This window comes from Haplochromis burtoni, unplaced genomic scaffold (genome assembly GCF_018398535.1).
Source record: "Haplochromis burtoni strain Fernald_Lab_line unplaced genomic scaffold, NCSU_Asbu1 Contig_52, whole genome shotgun sequence".
Taxonomy (NCBI): Eukaryota; Metazoa; Chordata; class Actinopteri; order Cichliformes; family Cichlidae; genus Haplochromis; species Haplochromis burtoni.
Window position 1 is genome coordinate 1,299,318 of NW_024582413.1, and position 23,159 is coordinate 1,322,476.

General features: G+C 39.9%; 1 protein-coding gene across 6 annotated transcripts in view; it reads right to left on the reverse strand.

Annotated features, from left to right (window-relative positions):
• Positions 1–22,829, reverse strand: part of LOC102293263 (speckle type BTB/POZ protein) — a 93,889-nt gene extending 71,060 nt beyond the window's left edge. For 3 of the 6 annotated variants that reach the window (XM_042220621.1, XM_042220616.1, XM_042220620.1), the window contains exons 1-4: positions 22,718–22,807; positions 22,190–22,305; positions 9,602–9,685; positions 8,074–8,209 (exon numbers count right to left, since the gene is read on the reverse strand). The gene's annotated coding sequence lies outside the window, so the exon portion shown is untranslated. Of the gene's footprint in view, positions 1–8,073; positions 8,210–9,601; positions 9,686–22,189; positions 22,306–22,717 lie in introns of all 6 variants that reach the window. The other 3 variants (XM_042220618.1, XM_042220619.1, XM_042220617.1) reach the window with 3 other exon arrangements.
• Between the last annotated feature and the right edge of the window lie 330 nt (positions 22,830–23,159).

Genomic DNA, 23,159 nt, shown 5'->3' on the forward strand with positions numbered 1-23,159 from the left:
TTTTTTACCTGTGATTTGTTCTTTTCACAATAGTTTTACTTTGCCTGTAGAAGCAACAATAAATGTGTTCCCAAACATATTGTTTTTAACATTCCTGTCTTGCCCATGCACAGATTTTCACAACAGAACAGAGTCGGATTTTAATGCAGCATTGTCTGGGGGCCCAAGAAACATGCTTATTCAGCATTGGCTTTCATCCCTGTCCTATAGCATACAGAGATTTCTCTTGCTCTTCTGGATCTTTTAAATTTCAATTCTAATTTTATTTACCTAGCACCAACTCAAAACAACAGCTACTCCGAGGTGCTTTAAATTGCAGGACTCTACAATATTAGAAAGCAAACCCCTCAACAATCACACAACCCAATTGCTACACACTTAGCAACAGTGGGAAGGACGAACTCCCCAAGAGGAAAAAGCAAGTTCGGGGAGGAGTCTTAATCTTTCAAAACTAATGGGGGTGAGGGGAAAGATTGAAGGAGGAGGGGAAAAAAAAAAAAAAAAAAAAAAAAGTAGAGAAAATTTGATGGCATTCAATAAATGAAATGTAATGCAGTAGAATAATAAAGAAATGCTCAGTGCATCAATCATTTAATTATTTTACATGCAGCAGATGAACTAACCTCCATTTTTAGTAACTTTACAGAGTGTATAAATGAAAAGGGTACATCGGTATACAATTCCAGTATTGATGTAGTTTTCAGCAAAGCTATATACATAATCAAGGCATAACAGAATTACTTTAATTCAGTGATAGATTTTGATTTCAGTGTGCCACCATGAGATTTTTAGAGCCCCCTTGTGAAGCATTAAAACATTTCTAGAGTCAACACTGCTTACAGGAGATACTTGCCTCTAAACAAATATGCAACATAATGATCTGTATAATACTGATAGAATTTAAGGAAATCATCTAAGCACAACTGACAGTTATGAATTTAGCTGTGAGCCTTTATCTAGCACCTTTGTTAGTCTGCTTGGAAGTTGCCAAGAGACTGATAATGCCAACTGGAGGCTGGCAGTTTATAAGGTCTGAGTGTTAAGACCTTAAATGCCAATATTTGTCCCAAGGGACGGAATAATTAAGGCGTAAAGATTTAAAAGGCTTGTCACATATGGCTGGCCAGCTGTCACATCTGTCTATTCATATTCATACCGGTAACAACTGGGCCTATACTAAAGCAGCAACAGAGGATGTAATGGCTGAGCATTAAATGTCAGCAGACTGAGCTACAGTATAACTAAAGACTTCCACAAGAAAGCACCCTGAATGAGTAGAAGCCTGGCATTTAAAACAATTCACAAGCCCCACTTCTCATTTTAGACATTCACTCCCAAGTGGAGTGTTTCAAAAAGATCTATTCCCTATGGCTATACTGCACACATTCCCAGTTTTCAGTGTTACGGGAAGCAGCACTTCAGAACCAGCAGAGGGGGGCACATTGTTGCAGCCTCAAGTAACTCAGTAGCAAGATGTAAGAGATTGGCAAGTTTCACTTTTTACAGCATCAGCCAGACAATCTCTCAACTGAGTGATTTCTAGGTGCAAATACCTGAAAAATATCTGCAACGCCATAAACCACTGAGCTTGCAGCACTTTCAGCTATTAAATTAAACCATGTAAATGCACCCTTTTTTTGCATGCAACCTCTTGCTTCGACTTCCTACCTTCATCATGGATTCTTCCAAAGATAACCATAAACTTAAAAAAGTAATCTTACTTGAATTGTATAAACTATCATAGTCTTTCATTTATCGTTACCGTGCAGGACGAATCTGAAACCTTCTTTGTCGTTTAGGTATGATTTCTTGCTGGTCAGACATCAAACTGCATGCTGAGGCAAGAGAAAAAGAGAATTTCTATGTCTGGATGATGAAGGCGTGACTTTATGGCCTTTATGAACTTCAGACAGCTTGTTTTGGTCCAAATCATAGAACAAGTTGTTTCTTTGTTGCATTTATAGAATGGTTACTTTATGATAACCATAGATAATTTTCAATTCAGCCATAATTTATCAACAAAAGCCATGTGGGAGGCAAATTATTCAAAACAAATCCAATTCTAGTCCATGTCACTTTAGCTGAGCTTTGTGGGCTTGAAGTCTTGGATCTCTGTTTATACTGAGTTTTAACACTTTTCTTGTGCTCTTTCAGAGTTTAGAAATACCCATGAATTGGAAAAGGCCTTTTATTGCATCTCCAGTCCACATTTGCCCTTTTTTCATTTTGTTATGCTTGGCTTTTCAAGCATGAGTAAGTACAGGCTATCAGATGGCAACATTCTCCTTATAGCTATAAAACTGCAGTTCAGGGTCACGTCTTGTAAATGAAGGTCCAAGTCTTGAAAATCTGTGTTTCTACTCACTTGAAGTCTATTTTCAGGCCTCTTGGTATGTTTGTAACGCTTTCACTTGACTTTAAAATATTTTGAAAAATGAACAAAAGAAGTTTGCAATAAGTTGCATAAATGGTGCAATCATAAAATTCTGAGACTCCATCATACCAGAATAAAATCTTTCCACTCTCCCCTTCAAGATCAAGATCTTCTAGTCTTAATCCAGCTCCAATGCTAATTTTAGATTCCTATGTTGCAGTTCCCTTGTACATCTCCGATTTCAATTTGGACCCAAATAAGCCCAAATTTGACTGAGGATCATCAATGCTGATAAGAGAGCAATTTTAAATTGGGTTTGGAAGCTGTACACCTCAAAGGTGGAACTTCCAGTCAGAAGCATAACCAGGACCACTTCACTAGATTTTTGAACCACGAACTTTTCTCACTTTGCCTTTACATTATTATCTAGGCCTTCAAAACACCAGAGTAAAAATGGTGTTTTCTTGGTTGCACAAGGGTCATTTTTACATATAATTTCAGTCAGTCTGCAGCTATGAGTGCAACTCGTCTGCTCATCGAAAAGTAACAAACACACAAACATGAGTTACTAATGTTTGTAGCAGACAGTTTACTCTAAAATGTGCTAAATTTAACACCAAAACCCATATCTTACATAACTTGCTGAAAAACCTAGAGTGATGTGTGGTTTAACGGACATGGCACACTAATAGTATCTTCACAAAGACATGGATGGCTCGGGATCTCACATGAATAATGTTTTGTGTTCCTTTGTACATTTCAGCTGTTACACATAGTGCAATAATTACAATATTATATGTAATAAAAACACACTCTGGATAAATCATGCACTCTACCCGAGTCCCACACCACAGGACTGCATACAGTGCTCAGCAATTTCTAGCAGAAGAGTTCACCCTTGTGTCATAAACATATTGATGCTTATGCAGTTTCTTTTAATTTATCTGAACAGTTTTCAGATAAAAGCAATGTCTAGAACCTGTAGTACTTTTAGTACGTTATTCACACTCTCAGTTTTGAGCAATAAATTTGCACTGCTCTTGGTCATTAATGGAATTAACTAGCTCTGTTTGTTTATAAATGTCTAAATTGTAAACTTATACATTTATTTCGTATTCTGAGATTCTGCATGGTGAGTTCCCCACTGGCTCCTATACAGCACTACAGGTCTGTAGTAGATAGATTTGCAACAGATATCAGATTTATCACAGCTAGTCTCTATATCAAGCCTGTTCAAATGGCGGCCCGCGGGCCACATGCGGCCCAGAAGCAACCTGAGAGTGGCCCTGCCTGTGGTCCTGGCAGAAACAGAGAAAACGCAAAAAATTAATCAATTAATTTTAAAAAATTAAAAATTCCTACAGCGTAGTGTAGACTGAATGTTGCTAGTAGCCTAGCAATATTTAACCCACAATGCACCGTAATGTAAATATATTAAACTATCATTGTAATGCATGATGCAACAACAGCATGTCTTTCTCAGTCCAAAAGCGTAAATTGACAATGAAAACCGTCGGTTTAACCCTGGCTGGACTGACAAATCCAAATGCCAAACCAATGTGTTTAGTTTGGAGTGAGTGTGTTGCAGTACTTACGAAGGCACCACAATGACAAACACCAGACTTTCTACACAAACTTTCCAGAGCGATCTCAGGAGAGGGCTGCAAAAGTACAGTTTAATTGCGAGTTTAATAATCTTATAACCGGAGTTGTACCACCATGGTGAGGGTCCTGTACAGCCCAAGAGAGAGCTGCAGCAGCTTCCCTTCGTGTTTGCTTCTTGGCAAAGAAGAACAGCCTTTCACAGATTCTGAAACAGTGAAATACTGCATGCTGGCCGTGGTGGATGCGGTGATAAGTGACAAAAAAATTAAAGTAAGTGTGACATCTGCTATTAAAAACGTACCCCTGTCAGACAGTTCAAATATTCGTCGAGTTGAAGTTCTGTGAAGTTCTGGCGTCAGACGAGTTTGAAATGCTGTTAGATGACCTGAAGAAAACTGATTTAATGTCTATAGCAGGAGATGGGTTCACAGACAGAACTGATAATGCACAGTTGTGCCTATATGTCCGTTTTTTGGATGGAAAATTGCTCTGCTTACTACTGTTAGAGGGACACACAGCTGGCGAAATAATGTTTGAGAAGATTTCAGCTCTTTTTGAGGAAAATGGTCTGGATATGAAGTGTGTCTGTATACTTGTGACAGATGGGGCTCCATTCATGGCAGGAAAAGTGAGTGGTCAGCAAAAGATTTATTTTAATTTGAAAGGGAAATATCAAAATGTTTTAGTATTATCATTATTAGTATTATTATTATTTCAAATGTGCAAAAAAATAGTTTATAGTTTATATAGCTCCCTTTTTTTGAAATAAATGGACCTTTCGGTGTGCATTCTTGAGAGGTCACCACATTTACAGGGGGAAAAGGAATAAAAAAAAAAATTACTTGTTTTTCCAATAAAGTTGTGTGGGTTTGAAATTGATCATGATCTGCTGCTTACTGGCTGCAAAAAAATCTGGCCCAACTAACTTCTTAGTTGAATAGCCATGCTCTATATTATTGTAAATAGACTGAAGGAATCAAAAACAGATGCAACTGAAAATCAATAGCAGATTAAACTGATGAAACAGCAATGAGACAGTCAAAGAAGGCAACTGACTATAAGTGGTTTCAGAACTGCTCCCTGCCTTTGAAGCGACCATTTAAAGACAAGGACATGACAAGGTGCTTGCACATGGTCAAAAGAAAAGCTTTGGTCGCACCATGGTCAGCTACCGCAGCCCAATAGAGCCATTTAGTGTAATTAATTCAAACGATGGCACATGATAGCATTTTCACATGCTAGTATGTCATCATACTAGCTCACCATTGTATATAGACAGAGAAATAGAAAACACAGGAGCCTTTTGGCCAGACTAACATTTCTTTAACCCTACTCACCACATAAGCCTTCGTTTTAATCCTCTTCACTTGAATAACATTAAAATGTTGTGTGCATCACAGAAACACAAGTAGTGGCCATAAAGAGACTACCAGAAGGAACCTTAAAATAACAAAAATAAAAAGCAGCAATGCTGAAGGTATGAAACACATGAGTAGATGAACTCTAAGGGGAGATCAGCTAAATTTAACTTTAGAAAGATGTTTTATACTCATGGGCAAAGTCCCAGACCTTTATGATGGCACCTGATACAATACAACAGACCTCAGCTGTTTTCACACATAAACTCAAATGCTGGGAGAATTGGTTCATGGCTTTGTTTAAATTTGCCTTTTCCAATATGTACTAGACAACATGTTATGTGCCACATATTGTAGTACATTCTCACTACATTTGCTCTAGCCAGAATGCTTCTGATGCATTCTCACTACAGGAAATACTCAAATTTGTGTGACAGAGATGCCACGATATAAATCACTTGATGTAAATTTGAGACAATTATGTGGTTTTTCTAACAAGATCCATCAAACAGACATTGTACTAAGGAGCTGGCAAGTTAAGAGTCTGCTTACTCCAAGATCCCAATATGTTGGACATTTGCACCTGTCAATTTCCAGTGAAGTGGGGTTTTTTGTTTTGTTTTTTTAAGGTAACTGTGTACTAAGTATATTCCCGGGATCTTTGTTATATCCTGGGTTTGTAGACGATCATGTGTTGGAAAAAGCTTGTGGGTGGCAGGAAGCTGCTGACAGAAGTGAGTGACAGGTCAGGTGAGTGCTGTGGTCTGTTCAGGCATGCAGATCCAGCTCCTCTGAGTGATCTGAAGTGGCTTCAATTAACTGAAGCAGCCAAGTGTAAGGAAGGGGACTGGGGAGCATGGGCCCCAGACAAGCCTCCTGACAGATTTGGGAGGGGGGGTGGGGATAAGATGAGTGCAGCCTTCTGACAGGTCCTCTAATACCCCACGAATTCCAACCTTTCTCCATCTCCTCTTAGCTAATTACTAAGTATCCATATGGAGACACTTGTCACTGTGATCACAGCAAATTGGCTGTAACTACAGGGTCAGCAAAGACCGTTATTCACTTATATATAAACACAAGAATACACACAGAATCCAACCATCTAATTTTGCAAGAAAACAGAACACACACAATACTTTTCTTCATCTCCAATACTAAAACTATTTTTAGTTTCATGGGAGAACTGAAGTTACCACCGAGAAATCTAATATCACCGGCACTGCTTCATAACCATCTGAAAAACCACATTCATGTTGATTTTTCATGATGCTCCTTCTGTGTGATAATACAGAAAGGAGGTGATTAAAATATCCCAGCATTTCTCAACAAATCCTACACAGAGATTTAATTTTCATGGGTATACACAGCAACACTGATGTCAAGAGACACTGCCAAATGAAATGTTAAATAAAAATAAAAAAAATACTCTGAAATTCACTTCTGAATGTATGAAAGTAAACCACACACCAAACACGTGGGAAGAAAGAGAAAAAGGTTTGAACTGTATCTTGGAATTCCTTTTGTATTTATGTCAACACCAACCTTTGCTTTGAGTTTAAACCCAAAGTAAGAAAATAAATAAACGTCTTATCTTATATGTGATGAAGGAGTGGAGAAGCAGACTGATCTGTACACTAGTAGGGCAAATTAATGTATTTATCATTTACCATTTCGTCATCTCAGCAAATACAAAACAAGTGTCTCATAGCCTCTAAATGGAAAGAGACTGCTACTTTACACTATTTTCACCAGGCTTTTTCCCCCCCCTTCCTTTCTTCCCGTCTTGCTGTTCTTGCTAGTTTTACACTACCTAATTAAGAAGTTTGGTGGGGGAAGCATGAAACACACAGGACCACATACTTTACCCTCAAGGATTTATTTTATTGTTCCTCTGTTTTTTTTGGTCTCCAATGTTGGCACATCCTCTATACCTCCACCCTTATTTTCCCTTCTAAAAACCCAAGCTTTTCCTTTTTTCACCTTTTCAGTCTTTTATTAGAACTGGGTCCAAATTCTGCTTATAAATGACAGATGAATACTACATGAAATGTCTTATCGAGCTACCATTTATATGATCAAGTGTCTGCTGCTGTCTCTATTCTCTTGCTATTTGGTATTCCTTCACTGGCAGCCTTTAGATCTTCTTTCACCTTCATGCTTTTTGAAGGTTTGTGTTTTCTATCCAAACCATCAAGCTTATTTCTTATGCTGGACCATCCACTTCCTCTTACCCATAATTTGATTCAAAGTTAGGATTATGAGAATACTGTAGGTGTTGGTTTCTTAAACAGCTAAACAAAATGTAGTTTACTTTAGAAGAAATTAATTTTTTTCAAGCTAAAACCTGTTTGGAGGGAAAAAATAAAAAAATAAAAACACACTTTAAGACAACTGAAGTTGTTCAGAAGTCAAAAAGGCAGCATTTCAAACTTAAATGAATGTGAAATTGTCTGCTTTGAAAAATGAGTACAGAACACATGAACACAAAGACTCCAATACTTAAACAGTTGTTAAAAGCTAGCTAAAAACACTTGGTTTAATAGTGCTATCATCAGCTTGAGATCAAAAGTGGTCATTTTAATGTTTTATCGTCATAGACTAAAATTGCCTCTAACAATCGCTCTTCTCCACTTCTCCTTTCCCCACCCACGGCAGATTTGCAATTTCCCAATATTGGTACAGACCGATGCCCCCCCTTCCCTCCCCCAGATCCACACCTCATTTGGTACTCACCTAGATCAAAGTACCTCGCACATCTGTTCCGCTTGCAACTGCCATAACTAGCCAGCTGGACTCTCTCCGTCAGGTCTTGCTGTCTGTAGGTGTGTCAGTACTGCTCGTCTGTCCAAAGCCAGAGCTTCTTGGCAAGCTGCAAACACAAACAGCGAAAAGAATCAACAAGACTGTAGTTGTGAGAGTGAGCGTGGGTGTGAGCCAGTGCCTTATCATAGTCTTGCAAGAGACTCCTTGTCAAGTTGACTGTTTGTGTGTGCATCTGTTATGTAGGAGACTTGAATGCAGAGTATTCCTGAGATAGAGCGAGTGTGTGTGTGTGTGTGTCTGTGTGACAAGATATTACAAAAACACATGTTTTACAGAGACTGTAGTAAGGTTTACACAGCGAGGCGGAACAAAGCGGGACAGGGGCCCACCTTCCACAATTACACGCAGCTTTAAAATACTAATCCAAGCACAAACTGTATCTGGACTGTATCCAAACAGCAAACCAAAAAGCCACAGGTGTAAACAGAGCAATAAAGCAATGCAATCTCAATCCCACAAATGAAATAGTGCTGCTTATAGCAATAGCATTCAAAGCAGGATCACAGCAAAGCAGGCTTAATGCTTCCCTGATACTTTTTATGCTATATTTACAGTGACCCATAAAAATGGATAAAAATCTTTGTAGATAAAATTCACCACGTTAATGTGATGCATAAAGGGCCCACACAGAGCCCGATAGCAAAACAATCATCTGACAGAACAGACCCACGGTGGCTTCAACTCTGCAGTGTCATTAAAATCCTCCAAGTCTAATTCTCTTTCAAATACCACCTCTACCTAAATAAACATGACCAAGGACGCTTACTCATACTTCACATGCCTGCCAACCACAGATGAACAGGATTTCACAGAGCAGACTGGGTGTGTTTTGCCAACCATTACTGCAGAAAGGTCTGCAGATTGTGACAAAATGTCTCAAGCTAAACAGCCACAGTGATGCACTTTGTTCTCATAATAAAGCCAATCCATAAAGATGTCTGACATTTAACATGCAACTAGAGAAAGCTGTGTGATTTAAGTCAATTTACTTTGACACTTGGATCATAAAGAATAAAACAGGATTTTAAAACAGGCGTTGAATGACTTCAAACTACGGCAATCCAGGGAGTGACAAGTTGCCTCAGAGGTGTAATAAACTGCAACTCTAAGGCTAAACACTGACTTATATTTGGCTCAGAAATACTGCACCGAGAGTGTTACTTTTTATATTTTGGTGCTTTGTATTCACGACCGGTATTCAAACTGCCTGTGGGCTTTTACCTCAGAGAGAGAAAAGATGATCTGCATGAATGAATGAAATATCTTAAGATCCCTGTGTTTACACATATATACCAAGGAAATGTCAATCAGATGCAAAATACAAAGGTTGAGCCCTGAAAGAAATGTCAAAAAGGTAGACTGGCTCTGTGATGTGTGAATGGGACCAGCACCATTTGATCAATAGCTCACCTGAAATGAATACAAGATTCGTTCTTACCGACTCAAAACAGCAGATGTGGACTCCAACTCCATTTGTCACAAACTTGGATGAAACAGTTTCAGCTGATGAAGTGGAGATTGCCTAAGATAACACATTTTTAAATATTTGTTATTGGTTGCTTTCCATTTGTGATGTTTATTTGAGGCTCTTCAGAAGTGTTATGCTGAGTTGTTACCACAGGAAATTACATGAAGTATAACCTGAAACAACCCTGTCAGGAGTATGAACAAACATAACGCTATGTGCCCTTCATGTTCTTCCTGGTTTTTTTGGTCTTGTATCATTTGCCCTGCTCAAGTCAAGTGGTCAGCTCAAACAGGAAGCGATAACAATAGGCAATACAACCAGCCATGCCACCAAGACATGTCAAGCTGACCCCAGCAATGCTGGGACGCCATGAGACAACAAGGGCTGTCTCCAAAAAAGAAAAAGAAAAGATTGAGGAGGGAGCTGACAGATGAGGAGGTGGAAAACAAAAAATACAAGACGGGAGAATAGAAAGCAAAAAAAAAAAAAAAAGTCGTCGACAAGACAGAAGAGGGAGAGGCAGGATGAAAGATAGGTCGATGTACCACAGGCTGATGAAATAGAGCGAGAAAGGCAAAGAGAGAAAGAAGCGGAACAGCAAGTCAGACAATAGTCAAACAGAGGAACAAAAAAAAAAAAAAAAAAAAAAGGAGAGGGCATGGGGGGGGGATGGGCAGAGACAGGGGGAGCCCAAATATAAAGACAATGTCAGATTCAATACTTCTCTTAAACGAGAGAAGAATTAAGGAGGAAGAAGAAAGAGTGGCTGTTCTATATCTCGCTGCTCCTGAAACCTGAAAAGACCAATACGTAGAAAGGAACAAAACACCGGGGGGGTAAGATCAAGCGCTTGACTGCATTCAAAAGAGCCACAGAGGGAGTATAAGTGACACAATTAAGAGCATAACTGTCATTACAGCCAATCAACCCAGTGCCACCCACATGGCCACTGAGCAACAGAACCATCATGAAGAGGGATGAAGGACTGCTTATTCCCCTTAGCAATGCAGCAACGACTGTTAATACTGACTAGCACACATACCTAAAAGCCCTAAAGGCTATTGCATCGTAATGCAACAGCAACACAAGACACGTGTACAAAATCGTTCCATCAAAACATGTTCTTGTCTCATTTGCATCTTGAGAGAAGAGCTGACATTTAAATATAATCCTGCTGACATGCAAACTAAGTGCAGCCAATTCCATAGCCCGCGTGTGCATTAGAAAAGGAAAAAAGAAACGACGTGTGAATCTGAAACCAATCACAGTTTGATGTATACTCTCACTCAATAAAATAAAAACCAAATTTAATGAGCTTTCAAGCTCCTCCACAGTGACATTTCCTCTCCCAATTCTCCATCTTTTACAACCATCATTCACCTTACCTCCATTTCTCTTTATCCCTGCTACCGCTTGCCTTTCCTCAACCCTCCCTCACTTAGTTTTTCATTTTAAACCCACTACTTTGCCTCCATCTTCTTCTCTCTCCATCCAAAACAACGGCCATTCCAGAAAGAGGGCCATCAATCTTCTTCAATGAGACCAGAGTGCGAGAGAGTGCCAAGGCTACAGCAGATTACTATCTCTGCTTACCTCCACTCAACACTGGATAACATATAGAAGGAGAGAAAGGGCAAATGGAGAGTCAGGGAGGGTCAAGAGTGAGTCAAAGAAACCATCTTAGATAGAAGATGGACATTAGATCTTAAAAGCCTCAAAAAAAATAATAATAAAAACCAACTTCCTCTCCTGTCACCAGCAGAGGCTTGTCAAGAAAAGACACCCATCAGCTGAAATTAAAACCTCTAATCCTAAGTGGCAACTCCAAACCTGATCCTTGATTTACTTCCACAGAGAGCTCTGCTTATGGAGAGACATGAAATACAGGTCTTCTGTTAGACTGAACATGAATCATACTCTGCATCCAAAACAGAGTTACAAATTTAGAATCAAAATATGTACTGTTACTGTAACTAATTTAGTTGTTAACTACGGTACCAACAGGTCATTACAGTTCAGTTTGAACGGGGAAGAAAAAGTGACGGTGCATGTATAGAAAGGAGGTGGGGGAACATGATGGAGCAAGCGCTGCTTAATTACTTAAACACTACACAGAAATTGTTGTTAGTGCATATGCGAATATTTCTGTGTGTTTCACAAAGTCCTGTAAGCCAATTATCCCGCCTGATGATATTTAGAGACTTCTGAAAGCAATGTGCGAATGTTTGTTTGACAAAGAACTGACACAATGGTGGAAAAGCCAGAGCTGTGACCTTGCAGCAGAGAGGGGTTTTTAACAAGCTGCCTCACTGCCCTGTGTGGTGCAGTGGCAATAATCTGCACACACACTGTGCATCACAGGTAAATCCAAGGCTGAGGACGTCCTTCTGAGGAAACCTTATGTGAGAAAAAGATTGGTTACATGGCAAAGTAGAGTTTTTGCATAGAAAATTCTGGGTATTTTTGTTGTTTTTTGTAATGCAGTGCAGCAAACGCTCAGTGAACTCTTATATTTATAAAACATGGCCTTCTCAAGCAGTCTGCAACCAAGGACGCAAGACCACCAGGCCAGCTCTGACAGCTACATCCACAATTGAGCATGATAGGGCTAATCGCTATGCAGCTTTCTCACTGAGGAAAAACCTACGTGGGGGGAGTTTTGTCAGGCATAATAAACTCTCCCTGCATTGTCACACCACTGTTGAGGAGGAAGGTTAAACTTAGAGCTGTCTGTAAAGCTGTCCCTCTGCAGCAGCAGTGCTCTGACTGGGGATCAGCATAGTGTGGCTTCTGTGGGCCACACAGCAACGAGTGGGAGGAGGCAGCAATGGGGCTCAGCCAGGCGCTAAAGACTTTGACACTAACATAATCACTGATAATTGATTCTGCTGGTGAGGAAGGTTTAACATTAAAGGATAAAAAACAGCAACGGCGGTGGCAGCACGGCGCTCTGGCTTAATATGAGCTGATGGGACTGACGCCACCTGTCACACACCATCTAATCACACGAAGACAAGATTCTCTAGACGAACACATATCATCAAATCACTACCGGCCTTGGACACGCTCAGCACCCTCAAAGCAGCTTTGATCAGCAGTGGGTCGAGAAAATCGAGGGGGCACAGAGGCTAAGGGCGGCGGAGGAAGAGGAGGAGGATGAGGACAGACAGACAAATAAGACAAACGTCCTTCACTATTGCAGGACAACAGCCCTGAGATATCACATGACACGACAGAATAAAAGCACAGTGTTTCAAAGAGATATATAGAAAAAAAAAACTGCGCACTAAACCGAATGCAGTTATTACAAGCAGTGTGAAACATTTGTTCCATACTCGCAGTAATGGCAATTGAGCTGCAGTCAGCTGACATTGCAGTTATAATTCGGCTAATGTTATTCTCATTAGCTTATAATAAAGTGACTACTATTATACTATAATAATCTTCCAACTGCCTTTTATTGTAAACTGCCAGCCTGTGGGAAACACTAATAAATCTGAGGCAATAAACCCATTTTAACCCGTTTCACCTGTGATCTGAGCAGACTGTTTTTTAAGATGGCTAACCACAGAACACTATTTCTAGTCAGCCTCACAGATTTGTTGTTAAAGTATAATGGAGACACATGAGCTAAGTCTAGTAGCAGTGACTGGGGTGTGCCTATTTGCTGAGTGAACTGATGAAGACGGAGGGCTCCCTGTAGTCTTACAGTCAGAACACTGATAAATTGGCCAGCATCCACCCTTTCCCCAACTGCAAGAAGGATATGTGTGCATGAGAATAAGTATGAACGCCTGCTAGACTGGAACTGACAACATAAAAGTGGCAATGCAACTGATTTCATGAACAACACAGGAGCACAAAGGAAAAGGAAGACCTCCATTATGTCACTAGCAGATGTGTCACCACGAAGGAGACAGTCGGACTATCGGTCCTCCAACCTAGCAATGGCAGACTCACCTTCTTAAATTAAAGGGTGCTTAATACAAAGCATGTCCCAGACAGACAAACACAAATTTCCACCTTGGGCTGCAGACATAAACACACATCACTTCATGTCGAAAATGACTGTTTGGAGATCAAAGGTTTAAAATATGCGAGGGTCAAATATCTTGCAGGGAAATAAAGGAGGAAAGATTGAGGCTGAGAGGGGAAAAGGTAGCAACGGCAAATAAGAGATGGAAAGGGGACCAGAGAAAGCCCCAGGCTGATGGCAGCGGGGAGAGAAGAGGCAGACTGGATGATGAGCTAGTGAGAAAATGTAAATGAGAATCTGTCATGCAAAAAAAGGAAAAGAGGGGAAGAAAACGTGAGAGATTACTATAGGAACTGTTCGAGGAGAAACTGAAGAGCAGAACAAAGCTCAAAAGAGGGAAAAAAAAGGGGGTGGGCAGTGCACAGGAGGAAACAGCAATCCAAGAGACATGACAAGCATGCACTACACAGCCTTTTGCTGTTAAAATGAGCCACATAGTTTCTAATATGTCCTTCAACATGTGGTGAAATCAGTTTTAGTCACCACAGAAAGAAAATGCAAAAAAAACACAAAAGATAAGAAAGGTAGCAACAAATAGTGAGAGGTAAAATAAGAAGACAGAGATGGTCCCTGAAGAGGTGACTCATGGCATCCCTTTGTCACAAGTCAAGACCACAGGGAGGAAGAGTAGGAGGAGTGTAGGCAGTAAAAAGGCAGCTCTTTTTCTCAGTCTTTCACTCCCTGGCTATCCTCCACCAGCAGCTGGAGGCTAAACTTAAGCTCCAGCAGCCACGAGGGAGAGAGGAACGGCCTTGGGAATAGGTCATCCACAACCACAGACCAAAACAAAACTCAAGCATCTGCATCATTAGCAAAGGAGCCCAGAGTCCCCTGATGTCTACCCACTGCACAACAGATCCCTCAGAAATGTGGCCACAACAATCCCCATGCACACAATCATCCGCTGCACAATCGCCATACAGCGATGTCAGCCTCCTCTTCATGAATATTCATCTGCCTCATTAACACTCAAGTGGGGAAACACAGCATATTGCAAGAGACTCCCGTTACTTGGAGAGAATGAAAGTTAAAGGCGGAGAGGAAAGGGGAAGAAGAGATGGGACACATGGTGACTGCAAAGGAAGGAAAGGGGAAGAAAAAGAGTAAGAGGCAAAGGCTTTGTTTCTTTGCCTTCAAACTTTTTTGAATCTCAGGAGAAGAGGGGAGGAAAAATGTCCTATATTGTTCCGGGAGCTGATACCCTCCAGTCGCTTTTCCTTATGAAGCCAGATAGGGCAGTATGAAAGCAGCGTCAGCAGCAGGGACATCGCAGCGGGAGCACAGGCTAAGAATTACAGACCGTTTTACCCTGTAAATCCTACTGCAATAAAGGCTTTAAAACAGCTGCAATTTCACCACTAATGTCTGGCTGCTCGCAGTAACTGCTAAACTGTGGGGGATATGTGTGAATACACCTCAACGCAAGCTGCAGCTGAACAGACACTCATGTGACTCCCCCTCCCTCTGTTCAGTAACAAAACACACTTACAGACGTAAGAAGCCAGTCTATATCGTACACAAAGTCTGTCAGTCCACTCGGCCACACGCTTTCTCTCAGAGCCACTTGCCAATAGAAAGACACACAAGCGCGCACGCACACACGCGTGCACAGACACACGAAGAGAAAGGATTATTTTCTCTTCATGTTGTAATGCTAGTGAATCTCTTAACAGGAACTGCCAACAGGGGAAATCTTCCATCCTGCAGCTGTGTCCTCAGAGAGACTCTGGAAACTGTAGAAATTTCCTTGACTCTTTTCTCGTCGTGGCTTTGGTGGCAAAAACAGCTTGGCCATTCGGGTATGAGGAGATGAGGCAGAGTCAGGTGCTTTTCTATAACGTTGCCCCACCAGAGTCGCTCTAGTCCTTTAAAAAGGGCAGCGGGAGAAAAAAAAAAAAAAAAACTTGTGGTACCAAAATTGGACCAGGTCTGTGGAAATCAATACTGCTGCTTACATGAGGGGCCTCCACTAAGGCTATTTCATATTTCACCATATATACACAGTTTCTGAGGAGAAAGAAAAAAAAAACACAACCCCTCAATTTCAGAACAGTATGAACTATCGATTTCACAGTCACGATTCTTACTCTTTCTCTGCCCATTTCTGTCCTCTCTCTTTTCCATTCCCCACCTTTGATGTGGAACTCCTTCCCCCCACCCCCCAAACTTCTGTTAAATGAAAACTGTTTATTATTAGGCTTCTCGCGACGAAGAGGTCGTTACCGTCACATTTTTACATCTTTCACATTTCTCCTAAAAGAAATGTTTTTTCCATTGACATCACGAATCGATCGATCTGTAAGGTGAAACAGAAAAGCTATTTCTTGACAAAAGTGAATACCACTGCCCTTACCTTGTACACTTTTGAGATATTAAAAGGTGGGCCTCACAGAGTAACTTCCAATGGCACACCGTAACAACGCACTGCCTATTATAATGACTATATCGTGACTTGAGATGCATCACAACATCCATTTATTCACTGCTGAGGTCTGTACTGTGTACTATGGGCTTAGTGAGGTAACTTGAGATTTAACCCTGGGTTTATTTAGTGCTACAGAGGTGGTTCACTCTTATCCTGGAACACCAACATGATAACTTAGATACATTTTTTAAAACGTCCCTGAACTGTTTTATTTGAACCAGTCTTCTCTTAATTTCTTTTAACATTTCACCTACAAGTGATATGAATTTTAAATGCCAAACACTGTTGGAGCTTTAAAAAAGTTGGATCTGATGTTCAGAGTATTTGGATGGGTCGCTGTTTTCCCACAATCTAATGCCAGTGTATCAGCAAAACTGAATCTGACTTTTGGGCAATGGCGCTTTTAACCAACTGTGTTGTCATTCATTTATATTCATACAGCTTTCCTGGGTCATGTGTTTTGCTGAGCAGTCTGGCAGAGACCGGGGACCTGGCCAGTTCAAATCACAGGTCCAAAGTCAGCATGCATGCATGATTTAAATACATCTAAATGGCAGATGGTGAGAGACCTGGCTGGGATCTGGCTTCAAGACAGAAGCAGTAATGCAGGAGAAGCAAAGGGATTAGAGTGAGGAATGACTTGGCTTGTCTTTAAGATTACTTTTCCTCTTAAAACATTCACTTCATCTGTGTCACTTCTGCTCTCTACTTGTTATTGGAAAATAGCTTCATGCAAGAGAGGTGGAAAACCATTCGATGCCAGCTCTGTCTGCATCAGTCACACACTGACACGCACATACACAAAGAAATACATTTCATCCTCCATATCCGAAACAGCCAAAGCACTGGCAGGCATTTGCGACCCCAATCCATATTTCAATTTCCCTCCTCTCATGCAAACTAATTCAATACTTGTTGCCTTCCCTCACAAGCGATCAGCAATATGAGAAATGAGCTTCTTCGCATGTTGCATCTAAAAAAGGTCCAATCTGAGACATTTTTGAATGCCTATATCAATTATGTCTTAGTAGTGCCGTGCATATGCAAATTGTCCTTAGGAGTAGCATTGCAGGATAGAAAATCTAAACTACAACCAAAAGGAAATTTTTTTAATCAAATGGCGTGCCATTTGAAACTCATACATTACACCACTGCCTGTGTTTATATCAACAACTTCATGTTTTCAAAACATTTAAATAAACATTAAGCTAACAGCATCGAATGAGTCAACCGAATGAGTAATTTGAATATGATGTTCATATATGGATTTCATTACCTTAGTTTTTCCTTTAAAAGAAATCACTTCAGCTTTTCACGAAGCCAGAACAAGAAGTATCAAAGCTGTATGCTGTGATGTGATCAGCCAATACTTTTTGAAATCAATCCAGCGACACAGCTCAGAAGACTGGACAGTATGGGCCTGGTTTTAGAGGAATTTGTGAATGTTCTTTTAATCAGGCTCATTAGTGGGATAAAATCTTCAATTCTGACATATTAAACATTTTCAGTAACACCCAATTTCCTTACCGACTAGTATTGATGTACTGACCGGTGTAGCATTTTACACTGTTACACCCCAAACAAATTCACACATCTTGACATCTCCCACTGCTGCACACACCAAGAAAGGAATTCTCAGAAGAGCAAATAAAAATACAAATCTGAAAACATAGGATACAGTCTGAGCCTGATGGAGAAATGGTGCAGTGCTGAAACATTTGTTTGTTAAGGTCCACCACACTCTGCAGTAATTCACTTTTTGCTTGACATTATATAGTGGATAGTATATCATTGATCCATTTTTCAATGCGCTCTGCATTTGACCCTGAAAATACACAAGCATGTGCGCACACACCGACGTACTCATTTGGTGTTGAAATGAGCAAAGATGAGTAACAACATCGTCTCAAACTCAGGAACACGGGTGCACTCTTTGCCCATGTAAAGAGAGAGGCAAGCAGGTAATAGCGACAAATTTAGGGGCTTAAACAGCGACAGCTTTACGATGCCTGAGCGGCCTCTATGACTCCATTCCTGTCAGATTCTATTAGCCTGGCCTCCACCGTGTGCTTCGATTGGCTCTTGGCCTATTCCCAGCAGTTACAGAAGCACCACCCGTAAATAAACCAAATGGCTGCATCTTGTAGTATATGAAGGGGCGGGGGGCTCTTTGCAGCTGGGCGCTTGTGTGTAAAGAACATCTAACAGAGTGGTTGAATAGTTTAATATACAGCAGCGAGCTGAATGGACACAGTCAACTAGAGGGAGAGCGCGACACATCACTGTAAGAGTTTAAATTTGAGGAATACGAGAAGCCAGAAAGGCACTTTTAAATCAAGACAAGTGGTCTCAGTCCACACACACACACAGCTAGATACAAAAGGAAAAAGTGTGCCTATCTGCCAGCTGCCAGGTGGAAGTCTATGGAAAGGCCACCTGTCTAATAACCACTTTTGATGCATACAGCTCAGCAATATGAAACACAGCATCTGGCCTGTCCCCTCCAAACAGATCTTGTTAACAGCCTGATCCGTGTTCCTCTTACATAGACTTTATTTGGGCAGTTCACTCAGATTTAAAAAAAAAAAAAAAAAAAAAAAAAAAAAAAAGCACCCAACCCACACACACACACAAACAAGAAACACAAAAACATAAGTTTGTGTTTATAAATTCAACCACTGCAGGTTTTAGGTTTTTTTTGTTTGTTTTTTTAAATGGCTTTTGAAGAACTGTGGAAAAATAATAAATTTCCTAGTGCAGATTTAAAAAATAAATAAATAAATAAAAAATAAAAACAACTGCTGGCCTAAAAGTGAAGAAAGACTGACGCTGGCACAACAAAGTCACAATTACCTATATGTTTAAATTAACAGTCATTATATCCTATTATATCATGCATACTAGTGGAAAAAATATAAAAAGAACATTTACAATAGTAATAACATAATGATCTCAACCAAATGCTAGCTTCATTGCATGCATATATTCACTGAGCATTCACAGCTAACTATAAGAAAAGGTATAATTAAAACAATTTTTATAACCCAAAACCATGTGACTAAGGAACCTATTTGGTTTTCTTTTGTTGTTTTTGGGGTTTTTTTGTTTAGACTCAAAAACATTACTAATTATTTGTAATTAAAATAAAAGTATATTTATGCTACCGATTCATACAGTAAAGCTCTAGCATCACATTTGAGTGAACTGTATGATTACTGTAATAAAGTGCTTTAATCAGTCAATGTAACTGGAAAACAGAGTGCTTGTCTTCAAAGAAATAAATCATAGGATTATTGTGTTTATTGCAACTTGGGAAATATCTGTTATACCTTCAAAACTCTGAAAAGCTGCTCCTCTGTGCCTGTCTGTGGCAAAGTGGCCTTCAGCATTAACAGGCTATTACTTGTGAAATGTAACCAATCAAATTGGAAAGGACATTGCTCAAGACCACAGAGTGGTGGCTAAAGACAGACTGAGGCAGCTGCACCACAGTGAAAGCAAAACTTTTTTTGTTTGGTTTTTTTTGGGGTTTTTTTGTTTTGTTTTTTTGTTGTTGTTTTTTTAAATGGGACACATGAAATAAAAAAAAATATTTTACTTTATTTATTTTAATCAAAATGGTTTTATTTTAATTGAAATTGGTTTAAAAAGTTACAACAAAAAAATATTTATGACTAAAGGGCCATTAAACTAGCAAAGAAATTGGACTGGACACCTGGTTGATTTCATTTATACATCTACTGCTTTCCATATATGTCATATTGAAATATCTACCAAAACTACACTGTTAGTTTCATTAGTCCTGTTCTTAAACAGTAGATTAGTTCACCTGCATTCAGAATATGAACCGAAAGTTTACCAGTTTGTATCCACTTCCTTTTCTGACAGACACAACAATGTCCAGAGAGTGAACAAAACACTTCCATACCAACACAATAAAAACAATGATGTGACATCACATCTTTTACAGTCACAGCTAGACAACTGTGACTTAAGTGCCAACAGCTGTTACACAAAACTGACTGGATGTTGAAATTCAGATCCTGAATCTGCATAGTTCGACCGTATTGTAAGCTTGAGGAACGAAGTCAGTATTTTATTTTGTGCAATGAGCTGCAGTTTAATAAAAAATTCAATTTCCCTCCACACCAAAACAAGTCACGAACTTGTACATCAAGAATCTGTCTTTACCAACAGATATGTGAAGAATGTGTGGATGTGTCACGGTTTAAGAAGATAAAATGAGAAAAATGCTAAGCCAGTCAAAGAGTTATCTTTTGGGATTCAAATTTGTTCACCATGGAATCTTCTGAATCAATCCAAACTCCCATTCAGAGCATTTCTGAACTCCCACATGCCCTTTGCTCATGCATACAATCGCAGCACAGCTGAGCAGAAAACTCTGTGGGATAAACCAGCTGAATTTTTAGCAAGCACTTAGCAGATCTTTTACTAGGAAATTCAGCTTTGCAAAAAAGTGTTCCACCAACTTTTGTCACATCACTAATAGAAAATACGAAATGAGACATGTTTACCTGCCCTTTCAGATGGCCACCTAATTATTTTAAGGATGCACTGTTAGATCTGGTCATTTATTCCAGCATGATGTGTAAAAAAACAGCTTTTGGTGTCCTTATAGCCACAATAGTGAGTTTTGGGTTTTAAAACATGAATCCAGCAAGGAGAAGGGCCTTTACAAGGCAACAGGATGAGAAACCCTTAAGCCTCTTAATAGAAACAAATGATCAGGGTCCACAACCACACATTTTGGTCTAGATCTCAAAGGTGAATTGACATTCAGCACCAATTTAAGTCCAGTGTCACTTAGCACAGTAACTGTCTTGTTTTGTTCCATTGGGAACATGGTGCAACAAGAATTTTACTTCTTCTTTTGGCTGCTCCCTTTATGAGTTGTCATAGTAGATCATCTGCATCCATCTCACCCAATCCCTAGTATTCTACTCTGTCACCAACCCTCTGCATGTCCTCCTTCACTTCATCCATAAATGATCTCTGTGGTCTTCCTGGCAACTCCATCTTGAACATCCTTTTTCAAATACATCCCCGATCTCTCTTCTGCACATGTTCAAATCATCTTAGCATTGCCTCTCTAACTTTGTCTCCAAAGAGCTCAACCTGAGCTGTCCCTCTGAAGTAATTATTTCGAGTCCTGTCCATCCTGGGTACTCCCAGTGAAAATCTGAGTTTCATCAACTCTGCCACCTTTTCTTTCACTTTTGCTGACGTCCTTCTGTCACAAATCACCTCAGGCACCCATTTAAACTCTTTCACCTTCACCGATATACCTGTGTCCTTCTCATTCATACACATTCTGTCGTGCTTCTACTGACTTTCATTCCTCTTCTCTTCAGTGCATACCTCCACCTCGCCAGGTTCGCTACCACATGCACACTACTCTCACAACAGACTTCTTACTCCCAGATTCTACAGGAGAATCTTAATATGAAACATACATAAATATAATACACCATAATGCACTACACCCACATTATCAGAGCCCAAGGAGCTAAACTTGGCACACTAGTAAATCTTGAGCTCTGTCCACACTGGAAGCAATTTGCATCACTTTGAAGCCGACTGCTCGTCCCTGACAGACATTCCAGGCTCTAGTTGCCTAGGTAACCCACTAATGTATTTACCACCAGGTCATATGCCAGTCAAAGGTATCCTCTGCTCTTTTTGATAATGCTGTCCGTCGCTCGACTAGAACTCCAGAAAAGTTGAAACCAGGTTATTTTGCCTGTAGTCACTTAAGTTGCAAAATTTCCTTCCCTTTCTATGGTCTCTAGTCGTCACAACGCTTCCAGTATGGACACAGCTTTGGACCCCTGAAGGCTCTTACCTTTATCAGATATCACAAGGTTGCCTAGTCTACTGAAATCTTAAAGACGTTTTCTGATTATTATTTTTTTTTCCCCATAAACCAACAAACTACAAGTTTTTGTAGCTCCAGTACCAAATGTTTGCCATTCCATATTTCATTTAAATAGTTGTGGGTTACATCCTTGAATTTGGAAATGACAAAAAAAAAAGTTATTCATAGAACTTTGAGTTCATTACTTTATCTAAAAGTCACCTGTTTTTTCCCAGCCACCTTGCAGAGGTACTACAGCCTGCATTGCAGTAGCCTTTCTGCTTGACTCTCTCTTTTCAGATGCTTTCTGGCAGACTGAAACCTGCAGCTGTCCTGCACTGCGCATTGGGAAGCAACAGAGGGGAGAAGCCGTGGTCACTATTTGGCAGGATACTGAGGCATGATGAAGCATAACATGTTTTTTTCTAACATGGGTCTCATTATTTTGCATATCCATGTGGAAACGTTAAGACTGATAACTCTTGCCGTGACAACACAGACGTGACAGGCATAAAATTGCACAAAAAAATCCGCGGAAAAGTGAATCAGAAACGGAAACAGTATAAATAAGTCCCGAGCCGCTACCTACCTGCTAACAATAGCCAGCTAGCGGCTAATATTGAAGCTCTGTAAAAGTGCTTCCAGCGTTAAATTACGGCCAAACTTTAAACGCACTTTACCATAGACGAATCAATAAAAATCGTAAATAACAGGCATATGAAGAGCTCATTTTACATCTTTAAAACTCACCTTTGTTTCGCACTTGAACGAAAGAGATGAAGGATTTTTGACAAGAGCTGTCACTGCACTTCCGGGTTAGACTGTGACGTGTCCGAACGCCCAATAAGCGACTGGCCATGCTGGGATTGTTTTGGTTTTGACTCTGGGTGTTACGGGAATATACAAATTTCTTATTTAATTACGAGCAGCTGCCTGTCATCAAAATCAGTAGACTAGCACATTTACTATCACTCGTAGACAAACTACATTTTCTTTATTTTGTTTGGTTTAGCTGTAGGAATTTCTTTTCGTTTTTTAAGATAAGAATTAAAAGAAAGCAAAGGGCACATAATAAGAATAAGCCTCAGATAAGAAATTCACTGAGTTATGGTAAAAGGTTTGTAGTCTGAGTTGCTCTAAATTAAAAGTATTTCAAACAAGGAGCTTTTCCCTTGACCTCAAAATAATTTAG